This window comes from Meriones unguiculatus, chromosome 19, assembly GCF_030254825.1.
Source record: "Meriones unguiculatus strain TT.TT164.6M chromosome 19, Bangor_MerUng_6.1, whole genome shotgun sequence".
NCBI lineage: Eukaryota > Metazoa > Chordata > Mammalia > Rodentia > Muridae > Meriones > Meriones unguiculatus.
In genome coordinates, this window is record NC_083366.1 from 67,925,086 (window position 1) to 67,949,684 (window position 24,599).

The following is a 24,599-nucleotide window of genomic DNA, read 5'->3' on the forward strand; positions in this document are numbered from 1 at the left end:
AGAAACACAAAAAAAAATGAAGGAAATCAATAAAATGATTCCAGATCTGAAGATAGAAATGGAAACATTAAAGAAAGCACAAACTGAGGAAATCCTGGAGAGAGAGAACTTAGAAAAGGAAACAGAAACTACTGAGGTAAGCATCTTCAACAGAATACTAGAGAGGGAGGAAAGACTCTCAGGTGTAGAAGATACAATGGAAGAAACTGATGCATCCATCAAAGAAAATGTTAAATCTAAAAATTCCTGACTCAAAACATCAAAAAAAAAAAAAATCAAGGACAAGAAGAAAAGATAAAGCCTATATATAATAGGAATAGAGGAAAGAGAAGATTCGCAGCTCTAAGGCCCAGAAAATATTTTCAAGAAAATCACAGAAAAAAACATTTCCCCAATCTAAAGAAAGAGATGCCTAGAAGGATACAAGAGACCTACAGAACACTAAATAGATTAGACCAGAAAAGAAAATCCTCCCAGCACATAATAATCAAAATTTAAATGTAGAAAACAAAGAAGAAAAATTAAAAGATGCAAGCTAAGTGCACAAACCTACCCCCTACAGAAGTTACTAGAAGGAAAACTCTCACCCAAAGAGGTTAACTACAAAACAAAACAAATAAAAAAACATGATATATATCACTTCGCTACAGCAAAACCAAAAGTAGACAAGCACACAAAAACACTACACAACCAATATCAAAATAAAAGGAACTAACAATCACTGGTCATTAATTTCTCTCAACATCAGTGAACTCAACTCTCCAATAAAAAGACACAGACTAACAGAATAGATGTGTAAATAGGACCCAACATTCTGCTGCATACAAGAAACACACCTCAGCCACAAAGATAGACATTACCTGAGAGTAAAGGGCTGGAAGAAGGTTTTCCAAACAAACAGACGCAAGAAGCAAACTGGAATAACCATTCTAATATTTAATAAACTAGATTTTTAACCAAAATTCATCAAAAGAGATGAAGAAGGACACTGCATACTCATCACAGGAAAATTGAGATCTCAGTTCTGAACATCTATGCCCCAAATACAAAGGCACCACCAACAACAACAAAAACAAAAAACACATTAATAAGGCTTAAACCATACATCAATTAATGTGTAGGACATTAATAGTGGGAGACTTTGACACCCCACTCTCACCAAAGGACAGGTAATTGAAAGAGAAACAAAATTGAGAAACAATGGCACTAACAGATGTCATGAATTAAATGGACCTAACAGACATCTGTAGAACTTTTGACCCAAACACAAAAGAATATATACCTTCTCAGCACCTCATTAAACCTTCTCCAAAACTGACCATATAGTAGATCACAAAGCAAGCCTCGAAAGATGCAAAAAATTTTGAAATAATATTGTGTATCCTATCAGATCACCCTGGGCTAAAGATGGACCTCAAAAATAACAGAAATAACAAAAAAATACATGCACATGGAAACTAAACAATTCCCTTACTCAGTGACCACTGGGTCAGGGAAGCAATAAAGAAAGAAATTAAGAACTTCCTAAATTTCAATGAAAATGAAGGTACAACATACCCCTATTTATGGGACACCATGAAAGAAGTCCTAAGAGGGAAGTTCATAGCACTAAGTGCCTTCATAGAGAGATTGGAGACATCTCATACAAGCAAATTAATGGCACACCTGAAAGCCCTAGAAAAAAAAAAAAAAAGAAACAGATATACCCAAGAGAAGTAGATGGCTGGAAATAATCAATTCAGGGCTGAAAAAAATTAGAAACAAAAAGAACAATTTAAAGAACCAACTAAATAAAAGAGCTGGTTCTTTGAGAAAATCAACAAGATAGAGAAATGCTCAGCCAAACTAACTAAAAGGCAGAGATACACTATAAATCAATAAAATCAGAAATTAAAAGGGAGACATAACAACAGACACTGCAGAAATCTGAAGAATCTTTAGGTCTTACTTTAAAAACCTATACAACACAACATTTGAAAATCTAAATGAAATGGACAATTTTCTTGATAGATTCCATTTACGAAAGTTGAATGAAGGTCAGGTAAATAAATTAAATAATCTTATATTCCCTAAGGAAATAGAAGCAGTCATCAATAGTCTCCCAACAACAACAACAAAAAGCCCAAGGCCAGTTGATTTCAGTGCAGAATTCTACTAGGTCTTCAAATAAGAGTTAATACCAATACTCTTCAAATTATTCCACAAAATAGAAATGGAAGGTACGTTACCAAACTCATTCTATTAGGCCACAATCACCTTGATACCTAAAACACAAAGACCCAACAAAGAAAGAGAATTTCAGACCAATGTCTCTTATGAACATTGACACAAAAATACTCAATAAATACTTGCAAGCTGAATTAAAGAACACATCAAAAATTCACATGATCAAGTAGGCTTCATCCCAGGCTTACGGGAGTGTTTCAATATATAGAAATCCATCAATGTTATCCACCATATAAACAAACTGAAAGAAAAAAAAGACAAAACACACACACACACACACACACACACACACACATGATCATGTCCTTAGATGCTAAAAAAGCATCTGACAAAATCCAATACCTATTCATGTTAAAAGTTTTGGAGAGATCAGGGATACAAGGCATATACCTAACAGAGTAAAAGCAATATACAGAAAGCCTATAGCCAACATCAACCTAAACATAGAGAAACTTAAATCAAACCCACTGAAATCAGGGACAAGACAAGGCTCACTCCTTATCTTTTCAATATTACTTGAAGTCCTAACTGGAAAATAAGACAACTAAAGGAGATCAAGAACAGACAAACTGGAAAGGAAGAAGTCAAAGTATCACTATTTACAGATGATGTGATAGTATACATAAATGTTCTGAAAAATTCTTTCAGAGAACACCTTCAGCAAAGTAGCTGGATACAACATTAACTCAAAATAATCAGTAGCCCTCCTGAATACAAAAGACAAATGAGCTGAGAAAGAAATTAGGAAAACAACACCCATCACAACAGCCACAAAAAAAACAAAGTATCTTGGGGTAACACTAACCACGCAAGCTAAAGACTTGTATGAACAACACTTCAAGTCACTGAAGAAAGAAATTAAAGAAGCTATCAGAAGATGGCTCGGTAGGATCAACATAGTAAAAATGCCCATCTTATCAGAAGCAATCTACAGATCCAATGCAATTTCCATCAAATTACTGTCACAATTCTTTACAGACCTTGAAAGAACAATTCTCAACTTCATATTGAAAAACAAAAACCTCAGAATAGCTAAACAATCCTTTTAGAAGATCTAAATCTCCAGCCCTGATCTCAAGCTGTACTATACAAGAAAACAGTAATTGCAAAAGGCCACTGGCAGAGTCAAACAGTTCCTGAGTGGGTAGTGAGGATTGAAAGAAATTTTAAAAAAATAACACAATACACACAAGATCAGTTTGAGAAGACTGCCAGTTGAAACTGTCACACCTGGTTTATATTGTCAGAGCAAAGTGCACCTCATACAATGAAGGGGTCCATTGAGAGGTCAAACTTGCTTACTTTGACCACCTGTCTGTGTGATCCTCACATAAACAAAAGGAAGTGAACTTGGCAAAACATCCTGCTTATCCCTGTCTCCAGGTGAAGGCCAGGGTGAAAATACGTTTTTGGCTGAGAAAGCAGCCTGACAAACAAGCAGCTCTCCATACTAGAGGTATCTCCATCCCTGATCTCAAGCTGTATTGTAGAGCAACATTAACAAAAATTTCATGGTCCTGGCATAGAAACAGGCTGGTGGATCAATGGAATAGAATTAAAGACCCAGAAATAAGCCCACACACCCATGGACAGTTGATTTTTGACAAAGGAGCCAAACCTATACATTGGAAAAAAATTTAAAAGGATAGTATCTTCAACAAATGGTGCTGGTCTAATCGGATTTCTACAAGTAGAAACATACAAATAGATCCATATTTATCATCCTGCACAAAACTAAAGCCCAAGTGGATCAAAGACCTCAACATAAAGCCAGACACACTAAACTTGTCAGAAAAAAAAAGTGGGGAAGAGCTTTGAACTCACTGGCACAGGAGACAACTTCCTGGATAGAATATCAATAGCTCAGATTCTAAGATCAACAATTCAGAAATTAGTAAATGAAACTGAAAAGCTTCTGTAAAGCAATGGATACTGTCAATAGAACAAAATAACAGCCTACAGACAGAAAAAGGATCTTCACCAATCCTACAGCCAACAGAGAGCTAATAATATCTAGAATACATAAAGAACTCAAAAAATTAAACACCAACAAACCAAATAATCCAATTGAAAAATGGGGTACAGAGCTGAACAGAGAATTCTCAACAAAGAAATATTAAATGGTGGAGAAACACTTAAAGAAATGTTTAACATTCTTAGTCATCAGGGAAACACAAATCAAAATGACTTTGAGATTTCATCTTACACCTATCAGAATGGCTAAGATCAAAAACTCAAGTGACAGCACATTCTGGTGAAGCTGTGGAGAAAGGGGAACACTCCTTCATTGCTGGTAGGAATACAAACTTATACAACTACTTTGGAAATCAATCTGGCACTTTCTTAGAAAATTGGGAACAGCTCTGTTTTAAGACTCAGCCATACCATTCCTGTGCATACACACACACACAAAACAAAACAAAACAAAAACGTTCCAACATACAACAAGGATATTTGCTCAGCTATGTTTATTCGTAATAGACAGGAACTGGAAACAACCCAGATGTCCCTCAACAAAAGAATTAATAAAGAAACTGGTACATCTACACAATGGAATATTATTCAGCTATTAAAAACAAGGACATCATGAAATTTGCAGGCAAATGGATGAATCTGGAAAACATCATCCTGCATGAGGTAACCCAGACCCAGAAAGACACACATGGTATGTACTCACTTATAAGCATATATTAGGCATACAATACAGATTATAAGCATACTACAACCCACAGATCTAAAGAAGCTAAGTATCAAGGAGGACCCTACGTGGGATGCTTAATTGTCATTCAGAAGAGCAAACAGAATAGACACCGGATATGATGGAAGGGAAGGAACAAGACAGGAGTCTTCCATAGATGTCCTCCAAAAAACTCCACCCAGCAGAGGATTGAAGCAGATGCTGAGACTCACTACCAAGCTTTGGACAGAGTGCAGGGAGTCTTATGGAAGAGTGGGGTTCAGGGATAGAAGGACCTGAAGAGGACAGGAGAGCCACAAGAAGAGCAACACAGCCAACAAATTTGGGCCCAGGAGAGGGGGGCCGGCAGAGACTGATGCACCAACCAAGTACCATGCATGGAGAGGACTCAAGCCTCCTGCTCAGATATAGCTGATAGGAGGCTCAGTCTCCATGTGGGTCACCTGGTATGATGACCAGGGCTGTCTCTGACATGAACTCTGTTTACTGCTCTTAGATTGCTTCCCCCTGGGTAAGGCAGCCTTGCCAGGTCACAGAGGAAGAGGATGCAGGCAGTCCTAAAGAGACTTGTTAGTTTGGGGTCAGTTGATAGGGGAGGAGGACACCCCCTATCTGAGGACTAGAGGACTAAGATAGGGGAGAAGAGGGAGGGGGATATGATAGAGATGTAAAATGAATAAATTTTTAAAAAGCAGATATGGAAATTAACTCTGACTTTGCTTGGACATGGTTTCCTGGGTGGCAAAAAACAGTCAAAAACATAAACAACTTAATAAAACATACAACATGGATAACTTTACAATGTACACAAACTCAGATATTAAATTATCCATTCTTGTACCATTATTTAAAACAAAATGTATTTCTCTTAGCAATGCACTATCTTATTGTTAGAATTAATCTTAGCACAACTTTGCTACCCAATAATGAAATTAGCCCATCTTCACATCAACAAAATATATGTGCATTTTGTATTGAGCAGAGCCCAGAAACCAAGCAAAAATACCTATAGAGCAAGAGATACTTTAAATCTGCCTAGTAAAAAATCAGTTTATATGTTTTCTGAGCATTTTAACAGTGTAATCACCCTTTACATGAAAGACATCAGTTACCTATCTTTTGGGTAAGATGTAACAGCGTCGCCCCTTTCCTATTGCAGACTCAGCTTGCCCTAGTCCTGGAGGTTTGAAGGGACTACATCTTTTGAGTTCCCAGCATGAGAAGAACACAGCACAGATGTCTGTGCACACAGCTATCATTTCATGTGTTTCACATCCCACATTTGTCACTCGTGTATTGAAAATATTCCTGAAGAAAAAAATCCCATTAACAGGATTTGCAAGAGCTATCCAATCCTGCAAATCCTATAAGTTCTTTTTTCCCCCCTCCAAGGACAGATAAACTTTGCCCACATGTTGCTTTAGACATAAAATGACACAAAACATAATTATGTTAATGCAAAGTACACTTTTGGGTAAATCACCATGAGTTTACCAAAGACTGGTCACTTAGAACTCTCCCTAGAAGATGCCAAGATAATCCACGCTGACTGTTCTCCATGGTTACACCAATTATGGTCAAGTTCTCTTGAGCACCTGGTTTCTCTGTGTGCTGAATGGTTCAACAGAACCCAGGGCTCAGAAACGCACCAAAGACAAACACACTCCAGCCTTCCTTGTCATATGGCACATGTCCGCCCTTAGCAGAAATCTAAATCCTGAATTTCCTCCCTGTCATACAAATGGCTCAGTGGCCCAAACTATCCAACAGAACCCGGATGGCTCAGAACTCCAGGTGCACCAGCCTTTGAGGAGTCCCAGAGCTCATTCCTGTTCACTAATTAAAGATGAAAGGCTGACGGCAAGCTGGGGGTGGAGGAAGAAAAGTCACTGCAGCTGTGGAGACCATTTGCCCTTTTCTCTCTACCTGGGGTCAACTTGTTGTTAGTGGATGACCCCCCAGATGTGCTGTTTTCCCTGGGATGGTTGCTAGGGTTGTTAGACTGCCATGGCCTCCCTGGCAGCATCGGCTCAGCCACCTTCCCACGCTAGGCCAGTTAAAAAGACCAAACACTCAAAAGCAGAGAAAGAAAACTTACTCACGTGGCCACATTAGGAAGTGGGCAGAGTTTTGCTGAGCCCCAGGTTTGTCTTCCAGGGTCCTGACACGAAATTTCACTTTAAGCAAAGGTCACGGGTATGCACAGCTAAGCAGCTTCAGTCAAGGTGTGGTCCCACTGACTGCTGGCCCATGGCGCGTGAAGCACCAAAGCTGCAGGATCTCCATGGCTGTATCAGTCCTGCAAGCCCCTCTGACAAGGTGTGAGAGCTGCGTGGACTCTTTCTGAGAGGCAGTCTCCCTATTCCCTTCCCCATCACAAGATGCCTGGGCAATTCCAGTTCCTCCAGTTGCGTTGTATGAGTAGCCTGATAGCTGGGGTCGGGGTGGGGGTGCCAGGGAGACAGCAAATGTCTCCTTAGGATATCTTCTCCTGTCATGACAGCTCGAGGACCATTTGTGAGGAGCTGGTGAACTGAGGCCTGTAAGACAAATGGAGGCTTTCTTTATAACATGAAGTATCCAAGTTGGCACAGAGGAAGTTTGTGGCTTAGGGAAAAGGCGTACCAGAGGAAATGCTAGCTTTAGGTCCCGTGACCAGAGATAACCCACCACTGGGCTGGCTGCTTGAGGATGGTCAGCACAAGTCCTAAGCCCTTTGATGTCAAGTAAGAGCTACCTTCCCAGCTATATGGTCACTTCTCTGTCCTGGTGGAGCTGTGGAAAACCAGCCTGGAGCCCATACATCAGAGCCAAGGCCCTGTTGGTCACTCAAGAGTGGATCTTCTCTGCAAACCACTTTTAGGAGTTTGTCCAACATCCTGCTGGGAGCTCTCCATGCCCGGAACGCCAGGCTAAAGGATTCAAACTTCTCTGGAAGGGCCACCTTCCTACTCCATGAGCAAATAGAGACCACACCACCTGCCCTGGGGGATGCTGCACCCATATGCCCAGAGCCATATGGGCAGGAAGCTGGAGTGGCCTGCTATCCCAGTAATGAGATGACAAGAACCCACAGTGGTTCCCCGCCCAACCACAAGCCCCCTGAAGGCACAGGTAGGAAGTTGCACTCTGACTCTAGAAAGGGACCAGAACCCAAGTCCTTCTCTGAGATGTGCTGCCCTCTGCTGGAGGATAGAAGTGACCTGTGCATTCCTCCCATTCTGTCCAGAAGAAGCACATTTGCGGCTATGGGAGTAGTGAGAGGCAAGTTCTGGGCTACTGTGGACATAGATCTCACTCCCTTTCGTCATTCTCAGATGTGAACCTTGAGGAACTCACTATCTTCTCTCAGTTTCTCAGTCTCAGCAGAGAGCATGAAGCTGCCCTCACAGACTGCCCAAGAAATGAATGTACTGTCCCCAGACTCCAGCAGGGAATGCTTTAGAAGACATTAGAGGAAGATCCTCTTTAATGTCCAGATAAGAAAGTGCTTTCTGGAAAAGCGACAGAAAGAAAACGTGCTTGCTTCAGCAGCACAGACAGTAAAACCAGAATGATGCAGAGAGGATGAGCCTCTGCCTTGGGAGAGGATGTCATGCAAATTCATGGAGCATTTTGTATTTTTAGCTAGAAAAGGTTTTTTTAAGAATGGAAAAGTGTGAGGAGCTGGAAGAGGGGAAACCTTAACCAGAATATAGTGTATGAGAAAAAGCTCTATTTTCAAATCTCAGCCAGCTGCCATGCAGCGTGGGTAGGGCAGAGGGCACTCAGAGGCCTGGGCACCACTAAGATGAGCAAGTATGTGGTAGAGAGATGGGAGAGAAGGAGAAGCAGAATGGTTTGTGCACAATGAAGAGAGGCAGAACTGGAGAGTCCAGGGTAATGAGAAGCAGCCAGGTGTGAGTAGCCCCCACTGACAACTGAGGCCATGGTCAGGTCCCAGCCCGTGCTGCTATCAAGGACCGTGTCTAGGTTCATGGCCCTGCGGCAGCAGAGGTGTGTATAGGTGGCTGTGGCCATTGTTACCACCCAAAGTTATGCTCACATTCATGGTCTGGGGTCACACACCTGGGGTGACGTTGTCCATTAGTTGCACAGACCTGGCCCCACCCCCCTGCTGGGCAGGGCTGGAGAGCTGGCCCTGGTGATATGACCGTGGAAGAGTTGGCACCCAGGCCCAGATCCAGGGCTTTGAGTTGGCCCACCCCAACATCTACCCCATGGATGAACTCCTGGAGCGCGTGAAGCACCAAAGCTGCAGGATCTCCATGGCAACAACAGGCTATCTGAGGAGAGCCCCAGTGAGGTCCAATAGCAATGGTGTCACAGAAGCCAGAGACCTCGAACCAGACCAATGACGAACATTTGCAAGTGAAGCTGTGTGGGCAAAAGATGGGTTTTATATTTTTATTTATTTATTTATCTATTTTTATCTTTTGGTTTTCTTTGGGGGGCAGGGAGGTTGCAAGGGTGGAGGGCAGACATGGAGGGGTGGTAAGGTAAGTGTTATTGGGGTGCATGATGTGAAATTCACAAAGAATCAATAAAAAGTTAAAAGAAAAGAGAAAAGAAAAATCTGTTTTCAATTTTTAAAAATGTAAAAGGCACAAACTACAGGGGAAAGAGTTGATTTGATTAAGAACCAAAACTGCTAAGTGAAAATGATCAGTGGCAAAGTGGAGCGAGTACTCAAAGGTGGGGGGTCCTTATGGAACAGTGTGAGCAGGAAATGGCAGAGGAGTCCTATAAATCAGCAGAGAAAGGCTGTCATCCAGAGTAACAGCTGGATAGTCTCTGGAACTGACCCAGGGAGGCACATGCCGGGGAAATTCAGGAGGCCATATCTACAGAGCAATGGTTGTAAAGGGGTCCAGCAAAGAGTCACGCAAAGTGGCCATCCTCAGCCGAGTGGGTCACCTGCAGGTGACGGCAGTCCCCGGGCAGGCAGCTGCTGGACACCTGTTCTTGCAGAAGTGTCTTCTCTGTCAGGCTGTAGTGGCTTCTGTACAGTACTGGCTGTGTCACTAGTCCTTGTCCTTATTGCCAGGTGTTTCTCTGTGAAATCCCGGCTTCCTAAGTTGTTTCTTTGAGTATTTTTTTTTAATTAGGGTTTGACATACATGACTCCACTTGAATTCTTGCAAACATTCACAGAATAGAGAGCTAAATGAAGACTGCAAAAGTAACAAGAAACTCACAGAAGAAAAGCAAGCACTCCAACAAACAAACAAAAACCAATCCACCAATGCACAAAACATTCACCATCATTACTTAGTAGAGAGTAAATGAAAGTGAGATTCTATTTCTCAGTCACTTCACAAGTCTGTAAATGTCTGGCCACACGTGGGTGCTAGGAAGATGTGGGGCATCAAGAGCCCATGGCATGGAGAATATAAATGGATTCCGTGGCTGTGAACCTCTGAATCTCCTGCCTCGAGTACACCACAGGAAAATCGTGAGCAGCTATACCAGAGAAAGGCACTGACAGGTACTGGAGGAATTGGGGTAACCTTCAAACTGGAGAGCAGCTCATCTGCCCATCAGCTGTGGAATGCATGCTTCAACAAACTAACAGAACCCAAGAGCATGTACAGTTGTCACTGGCATGGGCACTCTCCCCAGATCCCCAGCAGATGGCAGATTGGAGGACGCAAGTCCCTTATATGAAATGCCAGCTTGTTTGTATATCGCTGTGTACTTCCTGCTGTAGGCTCTGAGTCATCTCTGCATGATTTAGGATACTTAATGCAATGCAAATGCTGTGCGAGTGCTTTATCGTGCATTGTTCAGGAGATAATGGTAAGGGAAGGAATTCTGTGTTCAGCACAGATGGCTTTCCTCCCTGAATTCCTTGATCTGCCACTGATTAAGTCCTCAGATGTGGACTTAATCACACAGAGGAACAGGTTTGCTCAAGGGTTGTGGGTCCTACAAGCCCTACTGCAATTACTCACTTTCACCGTCAGGAAAGGATAAGGAGGGGAAAATTTTAAAAAGATCTCTTCCCGGGCGTCTTCATTAGAGTGACATTGTCTTGAAACAGCGTGTGGCAGCCCTGACACACCGCCATGATGTCCAGGGAAGGCAGGGGGACCTGGAAGTCCACCTTAAGATCATGCCAGCTTTTAGATGATTGTCTGCTTCACTGCGGGAGCAAACAATGTGGATTCCAAGCAGATCAGCAGGTTGGCGTGTTCCTGTGAGGGGAGGTTATGGTGCCAGAGAGAAAGAACCCTAGGATGTGCGCGGCTATCCAGAGGCATCTGTAAACTCCCTGCTCTGGAGAAACTGCTGAAGTCAGGCAGAGGTCACCACTAAAATCTCCAGGGGCACCGCTGAAATTCTGGTGAAGACAGAGTGGGAGCCATGGAAGCCACACTATGAAATATGCTGAGCATCTCCCTCTTCTCATTTGGGCTGATTGCCCAGCAGGTGTTAGGCGGTGATAGCACCTACAGCCTGGAGGTGCATGACACCACAGAGCAAACTCTGCACCCTCGGTGCCCGGAGGGTGTCTGAGATACCCTCACTGTCTATGGACTGGCTACCAGACTCTTGTCTCAGTGCCAGGCTCTACCATCAGTGGGCACAAGCTGGTCTAGGCTTGTCTGTAGAGACTGAGGATACCTTCCCATTTGCTGAAAAGGTCAAAGCTGATCCACTTACACCCTAGGCCGCCACCCCCACTGCTGTTCCAACAGTTCCTGAGGCCCCAGGAAAGGCTGAATCCAAGGAAGACTAAGAGGGGTCACACGAGGCTGTGAGATTTGCTCTCTGACTAATCCCCTCAAAGCAACCAACTCAGCCAGCTTAACTTGAGAAACATGGAAATAATAGCTTACTTCTCAGAAGAGGAGGAGGAGGAGGAGCCATGGCCGTGTTCTAATAAAGCTCAGTCTTTAAAAATAGTATAATGAGATATATTGAAAATGTTACAGGACAATGGATGAATACTAGGCACATGTTTTGGAGCTAAGGAAGTCAAAGGCAAGATGATACATGCCCTTGAGTTCATTTGTAGAGACTCCCAAGCCATGCCATGCCATGCTGAGCTACATTGTTCTGGGGCATCATAATGAAAACGTGAACAAGAGCACCAGGCGCTCCCTCTCTTTAGTGAGATGCAGAGAGCTACACTATCAGAAGGACCAGAGAGGCTTCTGACACACTGGCCACTGGTACCCAGGATGCTCTGTGGAATCTTGTTCACCAAGCTGCTTAACTGAGCCACACACACTGTGAGCATTCCTGGATACGGACTAATTTTCACACAAGAAAACATATATAAAAAGATGAAACCTTCAGCTGTTGGTTCTCACATCCCATATGTTCTCTTGCAGCCCTGAGAGGTGTTTGAGGAGCCAGGAAAGGCAGAAAGGAAATGCGGAGTGGTGCCTAAGGAGAAAGAGGCATGGGGCCATGCCACACCTCAGGGAAGGCTTTCAGCTCACAGCTTTGTCCGACCTCAGAGGGAAGCTAAGCTTTAGTCTGGTGTCTCAGTGGAAGCTATCATAGCAGTCACATAAGCCTCCTTGGATTCCTCTGACAGCACTCTGGGGATGGCAGATCTTGAAGGGTTGTTTCACTAGGGACAAAGGCCGGATTTTCCCAGTCACACAGCTGCTGCAGTGTGCACAGGCATTTCTGTACTTGTTCATGCTTCTTCAGGTACAGCTACATGAATGCATCATTCCCAACAGGCCTGACAATTATCTACAGGGCTGTCATGATGACACACCTTTTTGAAGAGCCCAAGACAGGTCCTCACCCCTGGTCCAGCATCTCTGCATCCAAGATTGTTTCCTCATGATGTTATCAGACAAATGAAATGAGTTTCCATGGAAAATGAGTCACTGATAAGTGATCAACCCCTAGTGACAACTTGGAAACCACCGAAGGTTCAAAAAATAGCAAATGATTAAATACAACAATCCCAGACACACAATGAAATGTCTTACGGTCATTAAAATTCTATTTAGGGAGGCTGGTAATTACATGGGGAGAGTGGTAATCACCCAGAGGAGAAGAGGCTACAGAATGGAAATTACAGGCTGATCCCAGAGGCAGTGAAGCCTGACACAGGAAAGAAGGATGGAAGAAAATGGTAAAGGAGCTATCGTCAGGGGCAATGATGAACTATGGGTGATTCCTTTGAATGCAAATGAGGGTTGGGTTTTTTTGTTTTGGTTTGGTTTGCTTTGGTTTTTCCTGTGTGATGATGGGGGGAAATGTGTTTTTGAGCTCCAAAGACTGGAGAGTTAATAGGGAACAGAGGCACAGAGAGGGCAAGCCCAAGAAGTCACTGGGTCTGGACACCATCATCTAGCAGACCCTGCCAACACCTCGTAACAACACAGAACCTCCAGGTCTGTGCCCTTCTGCTGACCATGTCTGCAGCACTCCTTTAGAGGAGATGTGGCTCACAATTAAACATTCAGCTATTTCCTGCAAATGATACGTACGACTGCTTTCTTCCCCTCTCCAAAAGCTTTCTGAATCAATGATTCTCCTACAATGGAGTCTATTAAAACAAGGAATTACCAGAGTCGTTACCATGTGTGGCGCTGTAATGCTGGGCCAAGGACTGCCAAGTTATCCAGCTCTCTGAGGGAAACCTTTCATGTGCTCTTAAGATTGGGAATGAGGCAGAAAAAGATGTGCATGTTGAAGGTCACCCAGAAAGCAAATTCCAACCCCAAACTTGACCTTCGGAGGCTCTGATCCTCTACTCTCTCACCATGGCATCCCTCTGTGCTACTCTCTTGCCTGAACTCCTGCTCTCGCTCATCCTCTCACTTAGGCCTCCACCACAGAAGACACATCACCACAGCAGCATTCCGTCATCCGCACTCCTTCAGCAAGCCCCATTTGCTCTGGAGCAACTCTTGCATATTCTGGGCCTTACCTAGTGAGTGGACACGTCCTAGGCCCAAGAATTCAGCTTCTCAACTCTTAGATATGTAGAGATCCTGCACTCCTGTCATTAGGTGCCTTTACACGCACACTGGGCCGTGTCGCAGTGTTCTAGTACTGTGAAGAGACACCATGACCAAGGCAACTCTCATTGAGAAAACTTTTAATTGGGGCTTGCTTAGATTTTCAGAGGTGTAGTCCATTTTCCTAATGACAGAGAGCATGGTGGCATTAGCTGTTGAATTGATGGGTTTTTATATGCCTGCTCTAGCTCTCAAAAAATGACAGAGACCTGTTACATATATTGATAAGCTTCAAGCATTATAACTGGGCAGATATTGATCTGTTCTAACCTGTCTATGCTGGCCTGGCCTACTTCCCAGTCATATGCCCTGTTACCTGTCCTCTAGTCTCATCCTGGCTGCCTCTGCTCCATGCTTGTCCCCACAGGCAACTCCTCCGTGGTAACCTCCTCCTCCTCCTTCTTTCCCCCTCTCTCTTGCTGTCTGGTACCTCCAGACTGGGAACAGAAGTTTTACCTACTATTTCTTCTGCTCAGTCATAGGTGTTGGGGGTTGGTCTGATGTTTGAATTTTGATGCTAATTACTAGCTCTCAATATCTAGTTATGCCTAAATAAACCTATCCTTACTCTGTAAATGTACCTAAGACATTTAATTAACCTGATTGATTGATGATTGATTGATTAAAGGTCTAAAACCTGGGCAGGGCAGAATAGGGTAGGTGTGACTAAGATTTGCAGGGCTTTGGGTTCAAGAAAAACACAAGAGGAGGAAGGAGGGTGCTATGATGGGTTAGCCTGGAGAAGAAACCATGTGGGCTCGGAAGGGGAGTGTGGATGGAGAAAACACCAAGATAAAAAAAATATAAGCAAGTATCTTGGGTTTATGGATGGAAGGTAGCCCAGACAAGAATGGTTAGTTTGGATGGCATAAGATAGGGCTGGGAAGTAGATGGTGAGGTTATTGAGACAGCCTAGGTGAAATATGTGCCCAGTCAAAGGTAAATAAGGCAATTATAAAATTTAACAGCTGTCTGTGATATTGTGATAGCAGGTTAAATAATACCGATTAGATAGTCATAGGACAATTTATAAATAATATTATTTAGTCCAACACCCATCTTTTATTTTCAGTAACACATAGGCTCTTCAGCTTCTTTATTAACCAATCAGAGATAATTGGGGACTAATTTTTACACAACATAGATGAGAGATTCCTCAGTAGCAGGGACAATACCAGAATCTGTCAGTATTTATCTTAGTGCCAGTTCAGCAGTTAACAATCCAACACACAGACACACCTTAATACAATGTGAATGGAGGTCAATTAGCCAAGAACTACATCCTGATCGGCAAGCCAAGAGAGAGACTCCAACAAGGCCACATCTCCTAATCCTTCTGATCCTTTCAAATAGTATCACTCCCTAGTGACTAAGAATCAAATATATGATCCTTTGGGGGACCATTCCTATTCAAACCACCAAAAGCTGGGCTCTCTCACATCAATCATTAATTAAGAAATGTTACAGTCTTGCCTACAGGTTGGTCTTGTGGTGGCATTTTCTCAATTGAGGTTCATTTCTCTCAGATGACTTTAAGCTTTGTGTCAAGTTGACAAGGAACAAAAATATCCTGCTCATTATGCTTCATGGTTCTGGAGGTCTAAGGTCACCGGGTACAGTGGTGATGACCTTCTTTTGTGCATCATCCCTGTGTTAATCAGGGCTTTTTAGGGAAGCAGAACTGATAGAATGAAAATATGAAATTTATAAGAATGGCTTACAGACTGGACCAGCTAGCCCAACAATAGCTGTATGCCAATGGAAAGTCCAAGTATCCAATGGTTGTTCATTCCACAAGGCTGGATGACTCAGCTGGTCTTTAGGAAAAAATCCTGAAGAACTAGGTTCTAGTGCCAGTGAAGGAATAACCCTGCCGGAGGGATCAGGAACAAGCAGCTTCCTTCTTGCATACCCTTTATTAGCTGTGTATCTGCCCACCTCAAGATATCCAGATTAAACATGGGTCTTGCTACTTCCAATAATTTAATTAAGGAAAATTCCTCACAGGTGTGCCCAGCCACTTGGGTTTTAGTTAATTCCAGGTGTAGTCACATTGACAATGAAAAAATAGCCATCACAGTCCCAAAGCACAAAGCATTGCAGGGCTTGAGATAGTATGTATATGCTATCTGGCTGTTCTCCTTAAAAAGATGCCAGGATCTAATCCTGAGGCGGCCTCAAGACGGGCTTTCCTAATTTTCGTCATCTCTAAAGACCACCTCTAGCATAATAGTTGGATTTCGTGTCTACCTTTTTAATGTCTCACCATGGGGCCAAAACTCCAGCACGATTTTCAGAGGAGACAAACTATATTCAAAACATAGCAGTCAAGTAGAGAGAGAAAAAATGAACTAAAATAAATAAAATAAAAAAGGCAGGTGACAATGTGCTTAACCAGAAAGATGAATGGGAATGCTTTTTGCTGAAATGGAGAAGCAGCTGGGAACAGGGCACCCATGGGGACAGGAAATCCATGTTTTTGATGTGTACACAGGTCTTGACTGGCGAATGGGCATGGGTCCAGGCTTTCCAGGGAAGCATTGGTCGAGGAGAGACTGTCCTCCCACCCCACTAAATAATGTTTCACTTTGGGGCTCTGAACTATGAAACTAACTTCATCTACTGAGTGGCCTTGATGAAACAGAAAGTCTAAGGTGTTCTAAATTTAGCTACAAGGGTGATGGGGATGGAGGGAAGGAGAAAAAGTTATCCTGAGAACCAAAGAGAACAAAAGGCCACCTGAGATTCCCGGATGTGAGCTAAAACATCAACTCAACTACAAGCAGCCCTAACTCAGCAGGCACTTCCCTGCTCATCTCCCTCCAATCCAGAATAGCCATGGCCCCCACTTCTGCCAGCGCATGAGAAACACAGGTCTTTATTCTAGAAACTCTAAATACAGTGGGCCCTTCTCTAGCCTTCCGTCTCTTTAGCCTTCTTACTGGACTTGGCCAGAACTTGACCCAGTACCTAATTCTTTTCTTGGAGGTATTAGCAACAGCTCAACAAACCCTTCTGCTTCAAGGATCTCAAGACTTTGGGCTGAGATTCCAGAAGGCAAGCACCAGATGAGGTCTGTTAAGCTTGGTAACCTGTTGTCCTTGGAAGACACCACAACACACAGGGATTTGTAGAGGTGAAGACTCGTGGGTGGGGGAAGGGAGCATGCCTGGCTCCACCTGGACCCTTTGGGGCCTGGAGGTCTGGAAGGAAGGCTGGCACCACCCCTGAGGAAGGCAGGATGTGAGGACAGCAGCTGGCTCCTGCTCCTGTGACTGACTCGCCTGGAGAGCTCCGCTCAGAACCAGCTCCAAGGTCACCATCTGTCCCAGCTTCTTTTTCTGTTGCTGGAAGCAAATACCCTGACAAAAGCAACTTAAGGACAGAAGGTTTATTTGGGCTCACAGTTCCACGGGGATGTAATCTACCACAGTAAACATGTGACAGCAAGCCAGGAAAGCATGGTGGCGTGGGCAGGAGGTGGGAGATCACATGACAGCCACATCTAAGGAAGCAGAGCGTGAACAGGAAGTGAGACCAGGCCACACAGTGACCCACCACCTCTATGGAGGCCCCACCTCCTAAAGACTCCATAAATAGAGCCACCAGCTGGGGACCGACTGTTCAAACACATGAGCCTCTGGGGGACGTTTCATATTCAAAGCACGCCACCTACACCCCCGTGAAGACAGCACAGTCTCTGTTGAAGTGACACTCTGATTCAACATGTCTGACACTGAAGAGGAAGGGACACTCAGGATCTGAGCAAGATGAGCAGTGGGCAAAGGTAGCATCTCCCAGGGAGACAGTTCAACTGCTCCCTGTCCTCATTCTCTGTGGGTGCCTTGCCTACTCGCCACCCTTCCCCCAGCCCCCTCCCCTATTCTGAGGCTCTGGAATCCCAAGGCTAGAAGCACACACCTCTTCTCCTTTCTCCTGTAACGTCTGGCACATGAATGGAACTCAGTAAAAAAATGTCTCATTGAATATGTGCCATCCGTAAAAAATACCAAAAAACCCTACACAGGTCACAACCAGGAATGTTCCCTTGATATGTCTTTCTGCATTCACTTTAAAGTCCAGAGTGACAAATTACAGAGATTTTTTTCCCTCAAATGCTTTTCAAGTCACACAGCCAAATCAGTTGAGCAAATTATATGTAATCATCAAGAAAATCAATAAGAATTGCAAGTGCATTAAAGAGTTTAGCAGATTCATTATGCATTTAGCACATCCAGTCCAATCTTCAGGCAGTGCAGAGAAAAACAGGCTTTAGCATGTAAACACTGCCTCTCTTTGACTGCGATGTCCTTGTCCTTGGCTGTGAAAGCACAGCCATCAGAGGAGAAGGCTGGTCTAGAAAGAGGGCTACCTCCCAGCAGGGACCAAACAGTCAGGGAAGTCCTATAGGAAAGTCCTATAGGCAGTCTACCCTCTCCTTTGGTCCCTCAGCTGGCTGCCTTGTATCTCTGTAAAGGAATCATTAGCTTTTCCATTCAGTAAACACTGGCTGAACACCTGTGCTATACCAAGTCATGTGCCAGATGCTAGGGCGTGACCAAATCAGAACAGAACACACAGCCTAGAGGGGCCCCAGACCCAGGACAGCCTAGCTTATCCATGTGAAGGCTCTAAACTGCTCTATCCCAGAAGGTATGGAAATTTTGGGGAGTCTCTTTGTGGTCACCATTTGTTAGGAAATCAGCGTCTCCACTTGGGGTTCTTAGTTTCATTGATAAAATTTCAAGAATAAACGTAAAAGGACTCTCAAGGGCAATTTTATTGGGATTTAGAAGAAAACCCCAGAACATCTGAACAGTTTCCCTGAGGAGGAAGATGGAGAAAATGTGTTCTGTCTGAGGTAGGCCAGCACTGAGGTCACCTGTGGCAAGCAACCACATGGTGGGGAGGGAGGCTTAGATAAAAGGATGAACTCTGAAGTGTTAGGGAATATGCACAGAAAGGAGATAAAAAGAAGAAAAGGAAAAGTTACAATTTTTCTGAATGATTTGAGAAGTCAGGCATACTTAGGGAGCTGTGTGCTGTTCTCTAAGCAAGTACATTATGGGTAGGAATCCCAGGAAGGGTTATCTTACTGAAAGGATAAATTATTCCTCCATCTCTTTAGCACGGATTAATGTGAGCCTGCCCTCCTGAGTCATGGCCCCTTGGCCAACTGGATTAACTCTGAAGTGAGGCGACAAAGACATATCTCTATCTAGATTTTATTCTTTAGGTGAGGAGGCAGCATGGGTCTTTTAATGTACCAGGGAAAGAGGACATGGGTGCAGGCCCTGGGGAATGATTAAGAGTTGACAAGAATGACATCTCACAGGGACACAAACACGGGGACAAGGCACCAGCGCACCTGGCTCAGTCAGCAGGCCAGCCCCCTGCAGGACAGCCCCCTGTAGGACAGCCTGGGCCTCCGACTCACATGCAGGTGCCAGGTGAAGGGAATGACTGCCCATGAAGGTGCTGGAGGCAAGACATGGCCTCTGGTCCACACGCCTTGCAGATCTCCCTCTACTCCAAGCTCCTCGGTCACCTGTGGATACAGACCTTTCCATCTCTAATTTTACAGTTGGGCTGATAAGTGGCACTGATTCGGGAAATCAGTTTTGGAAAATCAGTAAGACTCCCTTCTGTTGAAAACACTGGCACAGATAACATCGGGGAAGATTGATTCACACCCATGGGGAGGCTACAGGTAGCACGGGAATCTGCCATCCTTACACATATAGTCAGCACCGTAGATACAGCTTATCAAGCCCAGCACTCTTCCTACGGATGCACAGGAATCTGCCCTCTTTGTGTAGGGTCCCCATGACAGACATAGCTAGTCAAGCCCAGCACTCTTCCCTACTGATTTCTTAACAAGCACTCCAGGCAGCCAATTAAAAAGCACAAGCCACTTTGAGAGACGCCAAGCCCTAATGACGCTGGCTGCGCTGGCTGCTGTTAGGTTCTGGCAGTAATAAGGGGGAAAAGGCAGTTTCCCGGTCCAAGTGTGAGAAGACAGAGGTCCCCAAGCAGCTAAGCACTGAGTGTGCAAGGAGCACACTTAGCATCCCACACCGCTTCCACTCGGTGTCGGAGTGCAGCCATTCTCTCAGCAACACACACACACACACACACACACACACACACACAGTCCGGGCACATTAAGCCTGGAGTAACTGGCTCTGAGGCCTGACAGGTCCAGGCCCTGCAGGAGATCATTTAGTCATTTCCTCATCTCTTCTCTCTCCAACCTGCTGGATTTTCTTCTTGGGCAGAACTTCCCCGGGCTGGGGCAAGCAGGAACTCCACTGGCACCCCACAGCTTAGCAAGGAGGATTCTTCATAGTGAGCCTCTAACCCGGAGATCCTCGACCTGGGAATCATGGCTGGACGGGGGTTCACGTATCAGATATCTTGCATATCAGATATTTACATTACGGTTTGTAACAGTAGAGAAATTAGTTGTGATGTAACTGTAATAATTCTATGGTTGGGGTCACCACAATATGCTGCAGTATTAGAGGGCTGCAGCATTAGGAAGGTTGAGGACCACAGCTCTAACCCCAGGCCTGGCCTGGGATTACCCAGGCCTCATCTGAGAACTCCTGGTCAGATGGCCACCCTTGCTGCTAGCAATGCTCAGTGGGACAGGGCTCCCCCTAAAAATCAAGAGGAGAACCACAAGACTGAGCACAGCAGCCTGAGCGAGGGGGAGCAGGGCCTTCTGAGACCAGCTCTCTGCGTGATGTCTCACCACTTCCCTCGCAGATGAAGCCCCTCTGCAGTGTCTGTGTAGCAGTGTTGGCAGATGGGACCTTCATCCTGAGGGACCAGCACGTCTCTGGAGGGAGTGGGTGACTTATCTCCAGAGCAGTTACTGGGAAGTGATCTCAGGCCCTCTAGCTGGCCCCTCACCCACACCCCATCCAAATGGTGCCTCGTGTGTGTGTGTGTGTGTGTGTGTGTGTGTGTGTGTGTGTGTGTAGAGGACCATTTATCCTAGCCTCACATGCCACTTCCCCTTCTGCATTGTGGTTCTCCTCCTCCCTGGGGGGGCTGTTGGCCACCCGCCCATGAAGGCAGGAGGAACAGAAGGTGAGACGCAGGAATTTGAAGGCCGTGAGAAGACAGATAATAACCACTCCAGGAACCACTTCAGAAGATAGTTCAACTTTAATCCAGGAGAACAAAGGCTGTACCCCTAACCTTGGGGAGCGGTTGGTGGGATCCCAAGATAACTGGTTTAAACTAGGCACGTCAAGGATGCTTGATTTGCATTAAACAGCACGCTCCTATCATAGGAACAGGAACACAGTACCTAATTATCATATAGGCACAGGGAGGGGAGAGCTGGCAGGGAGCCGTGTCAGAGGCCAGAGATCAAGTGTGGCTAGGGGAATCTTTATCTAGAGACACTCTCCAGATGAAGTCAGGCAGAGATCAGGAGGTCCTGCTGGGGAGAGGGAGTCTGCACCTAACGCGGAGCTCAGAATGGCTAACCAGACTGGGAGGACTACAACCTCAAACAGCAGAGTCCTTCAACACTGCATCATTCCCTAGGCTGGGCCCTGAGCCTTGTAAGAGGAACGAACACTCGCAAGCAAGGATCCACTTGACACCAGACATGACACACTAAGTCTGTGCCTTGAGGTCATCAATTTGAAGGACTGTGCTGGGATTGTTAGCCAGATAAACCCTTGCCTTCCCTGCATTGCTTTTTGCTTTTCGTCAGGGTATTTTAGCAACAGAAATGAAACAGGAACACCTGGATATACTTGAGTCCCTTACAGATTTGTAAAAATATCTATAAAAACAATAAAGACAACAGTCAATAATTTTAAATGAAGACACCCTCCATAAATGGAAGAAGCTATTTATGAGAGAGTTGAGTAAAAATCCCACCAGCAAGCATAAGTCACATCTCTATGAGTAGTGGCTCGGAGACTCCCCAAAGTCTCATAAAGAATAGAGGATATTTACACTAACCTTGGTTAGAACCAGACAGTGGTAGTCTTGTGGTGGTCTGAATAAAAATATCTCCCAGAGTCTCACAGGAAGTAGGTGAGGCCTTGTTGAAGGAAGTGTGTCACTGGGCAGTGGGCTCAATCCAGGCCCAGCGGCTCACAGTCTCTTCCCGCTGTCTGTGGATGTAGAATTCTCCTCTCTCTCTTCAGCACCATGTCTGCCTACAGGCCCCCATGATGATCATGGGCTAAACTTCTGAACTGTAAGCCAGCCCCAACTAAATGCTTTCCTTTATAGGAGTTACCATGATCATAGTGTCTCTTCACAATAGAAACCCTAAGTTAAGACAGACCGTATTGACGAAGACCCCACATGCTTCGGATAGAAGACATGGAGAAATAAACAAGGATGGGACCACGCTGGAAGCTCCCTCCTAATTGGCTGGCTTTTGGAGCACTGGAGGGTGCTCCACATGTTACTGAGTGAGAATTGTCACCAACAGTCGTGGTCAGCTGTGCACTCTTCACTGAGTAGTATAAACATACCAGGCAGGATGCGCCTGTTATTACAAAAATGACATGACTGTCGTGGTTGTAACCAATTGCTTCCGAATTGTAGGCAAGGCTCGTTCCACTAGAGGCAACTCACAACTTGTACCTTAAGCCAGGACTAAAGCTTGTGACCGGGGAGGTCATAGACCCTAGTGCTGAAGCCACTGCTATTGTTTTGTTAAACCGGTGTTTTGTCAAACTGCTTCCTGAACATTTGTGCTTGCACAAATGGAGGCTGTGTTGTCAGCCTCATTGGTCGTGGTGGGGGCAGTTGCTTTTACCAGGGATGGTGTACCAGAGAGACCCCCCAACCACTGGTGAGGGCCCTCAAAGTGAGTGACTGGTGTGGTGGCATGGCTGCTCAGTGCTCAGCTGTGAATGGCCTCTCTGTCATGCTCCCTCTAAGGCAGAGAGAACACTGTGGAAGGGGCAGAACAGAGGAAATAAATACTGGAGACAGGGTGTTAAACAACAATGCTCTCCAAATTTCTGTCCTGAAGGGAAGCACATGAAGACAGAAAGTAAACAACTTACATAATCCGCAAGGCTCCACCTTCTCCAAAGTTATATAAGCAAAAGGACTGCCGAGGAGAGAGAGAGCAAGAGATAGAGAGCAAGTGAGAGAGTGAGAGAGAGAGAGAGAGAGAGCACACTCTGATCTCTAGAGCTGTCCCCAAGTGATACAGAGAGCTCCAGGCTGTAGCTTTTGTCAACTGTTACCCTAGCTGGGGTGGCCTTTTTGTTATCCCCAATCCTGTCAGTCCTCACCTATACTCCTATAAGTAACCAAAAATCAAACATAACAAAACAAAAAATGAAACCCTCATTGGTTTGCCAAGTTAGACAGAGGCACAAGCGTTTCTCTAGTCTTTGGTACCATATCTGGGTGAACAGATGTTTCTTCGTATTTTCCCAAGAGAAGTCACACGACACCCTGAGCCGGGAGCTCAGTGAGGCCCCGGAGATCCTGCTTGTTAAAACTCTGAACTTTTGAAATCTTAGTATGTAGAGCTGATAAAGAAAAGGAGCTGAAGAGGCAAACTCTAGAATTATGAATCAAATATGGCTGATGGCAGAAGCCAGAAGATACAAGTAACCCATACATACCTTAGGAGAGTCAAGTCAGAAGGTTGGTGCAGAGAGGCCAAGTCCCTTGGAAGGGAGTTCATATATGCCACTCCTGGTTTTGAGAACAAGATGGATGAAAATGAGGACATGACTATCCCCATGTATGGTTGAGGAAAAGGCTTTTATTGTAGGTATGAGGGAGAATTCAGCCAGAGGTGTCTGGAAGGGTTCAGCCTGAAGTGGGCCATGAAGGGGCTAAGGGGTGAGAGAGGAAGAAAAGGGAGGGAGAAGAGGAGCTGAGAACCAAGAGGCCAAGCATGAGCCAGTCAGGAGCCAAGAAAAAGAGAAGAATCAAGAGCGTGAGCTGTCAAAATGGCTGCCTTACATAGGAAAGAGAGGCTGGGGGAAGGACACCCAGCCCCAGGGGAGTGGTCTAGGGTAGGGGGATGGGTGAAAAATGCTGGGAGGAGCCCCAGCTACTGTGTGAGATTTGTCCTGGAGTTTTGGGGACCTAACATCATTGTTGGGAGTCCAGGAAGGTGGGAATATTGGTCAAAGCGAGGAAGGGAGAGAAGAATAAAGGCTGGAAGACACCGGTTTTGCTCACTGTCCGGGCTCTGCTGGCACGGGGTGGGGTGGGTAGGGAAGTGCAGGCCACTTTGGGGTATTCTGGGGTGCAGGTTCTGAAGGAACACCTGAGGCTGAAGTGCTGCAGGCATTTTTGGAGCAGTTTGCAGTCTGCTGTCAATTGAAAACCTGCTGGGACAGATATAGACTAGGGACAGAAGGTAAAGGCAAGGAGTTTAGGGGAAGATTTTTATCTTGGGTATACATTTGAAACTTCCAGGCCTTTGGTCCTGGTAGTTAGGGGAGGGAAGGGAGGAGTCCCAAGATGAGGGGAATAGGGAGCTGTACTTCAGGGGTAGGCAGGAGGGGGAAAGCTTAGGCTGCTGATTGACAGGACTGCTTATCTGGGCTCTGTTTGTCCTGTGACAGGTTGATCCAGGTCTCAAGACTTCATGAAGCTTACATAAACTTTTTAGTTTACAAAAAAGGTGGAAGTTTTAGGTATATTAGCATTACCACTGTTTC

At 44.9% G+C, this 24,599-nt stretch overlaps 1 long non-coding RNA gene and 1 other non-coding gene across 3 annotated transcripts in view; one reads left to right on the forward strand and one right to left on the reverse strand.

Annotated features, from left to right (window-relative positions):
* LOC132649351 (uncharacterized) overlaps positions 1–24,599 on the reverse strand; it is a 133,268-nt gene that overhangs the window by 65,713 nt on the left and 42,956 nt on the right. The window contains exon 3 of one of the 2 annotated variants that reach the window (XR_009587776.1): positions 7,029–7,464. The exons of the other annotated variant lie outside the window; for it this stretch is intronic. This is a non-coding gene — a long non-coding RNA (uncharacterized LOC132649351). Of the gene's footprint in view, positions 1–7,028; positions 7,465–24,599 lie in introns of those variants that run through there. 2 annotated transcript variants of the gene reach the window in all.
* On the forward strand, positions 8,443–8,549 carry LOC132649407 (U6 spliceosomal RNA). The gene has a single exon (XR_009587841.1). It is a non-coding gene; the product is annotated as a U6 spliceosomal RNA (small nuclear RNA).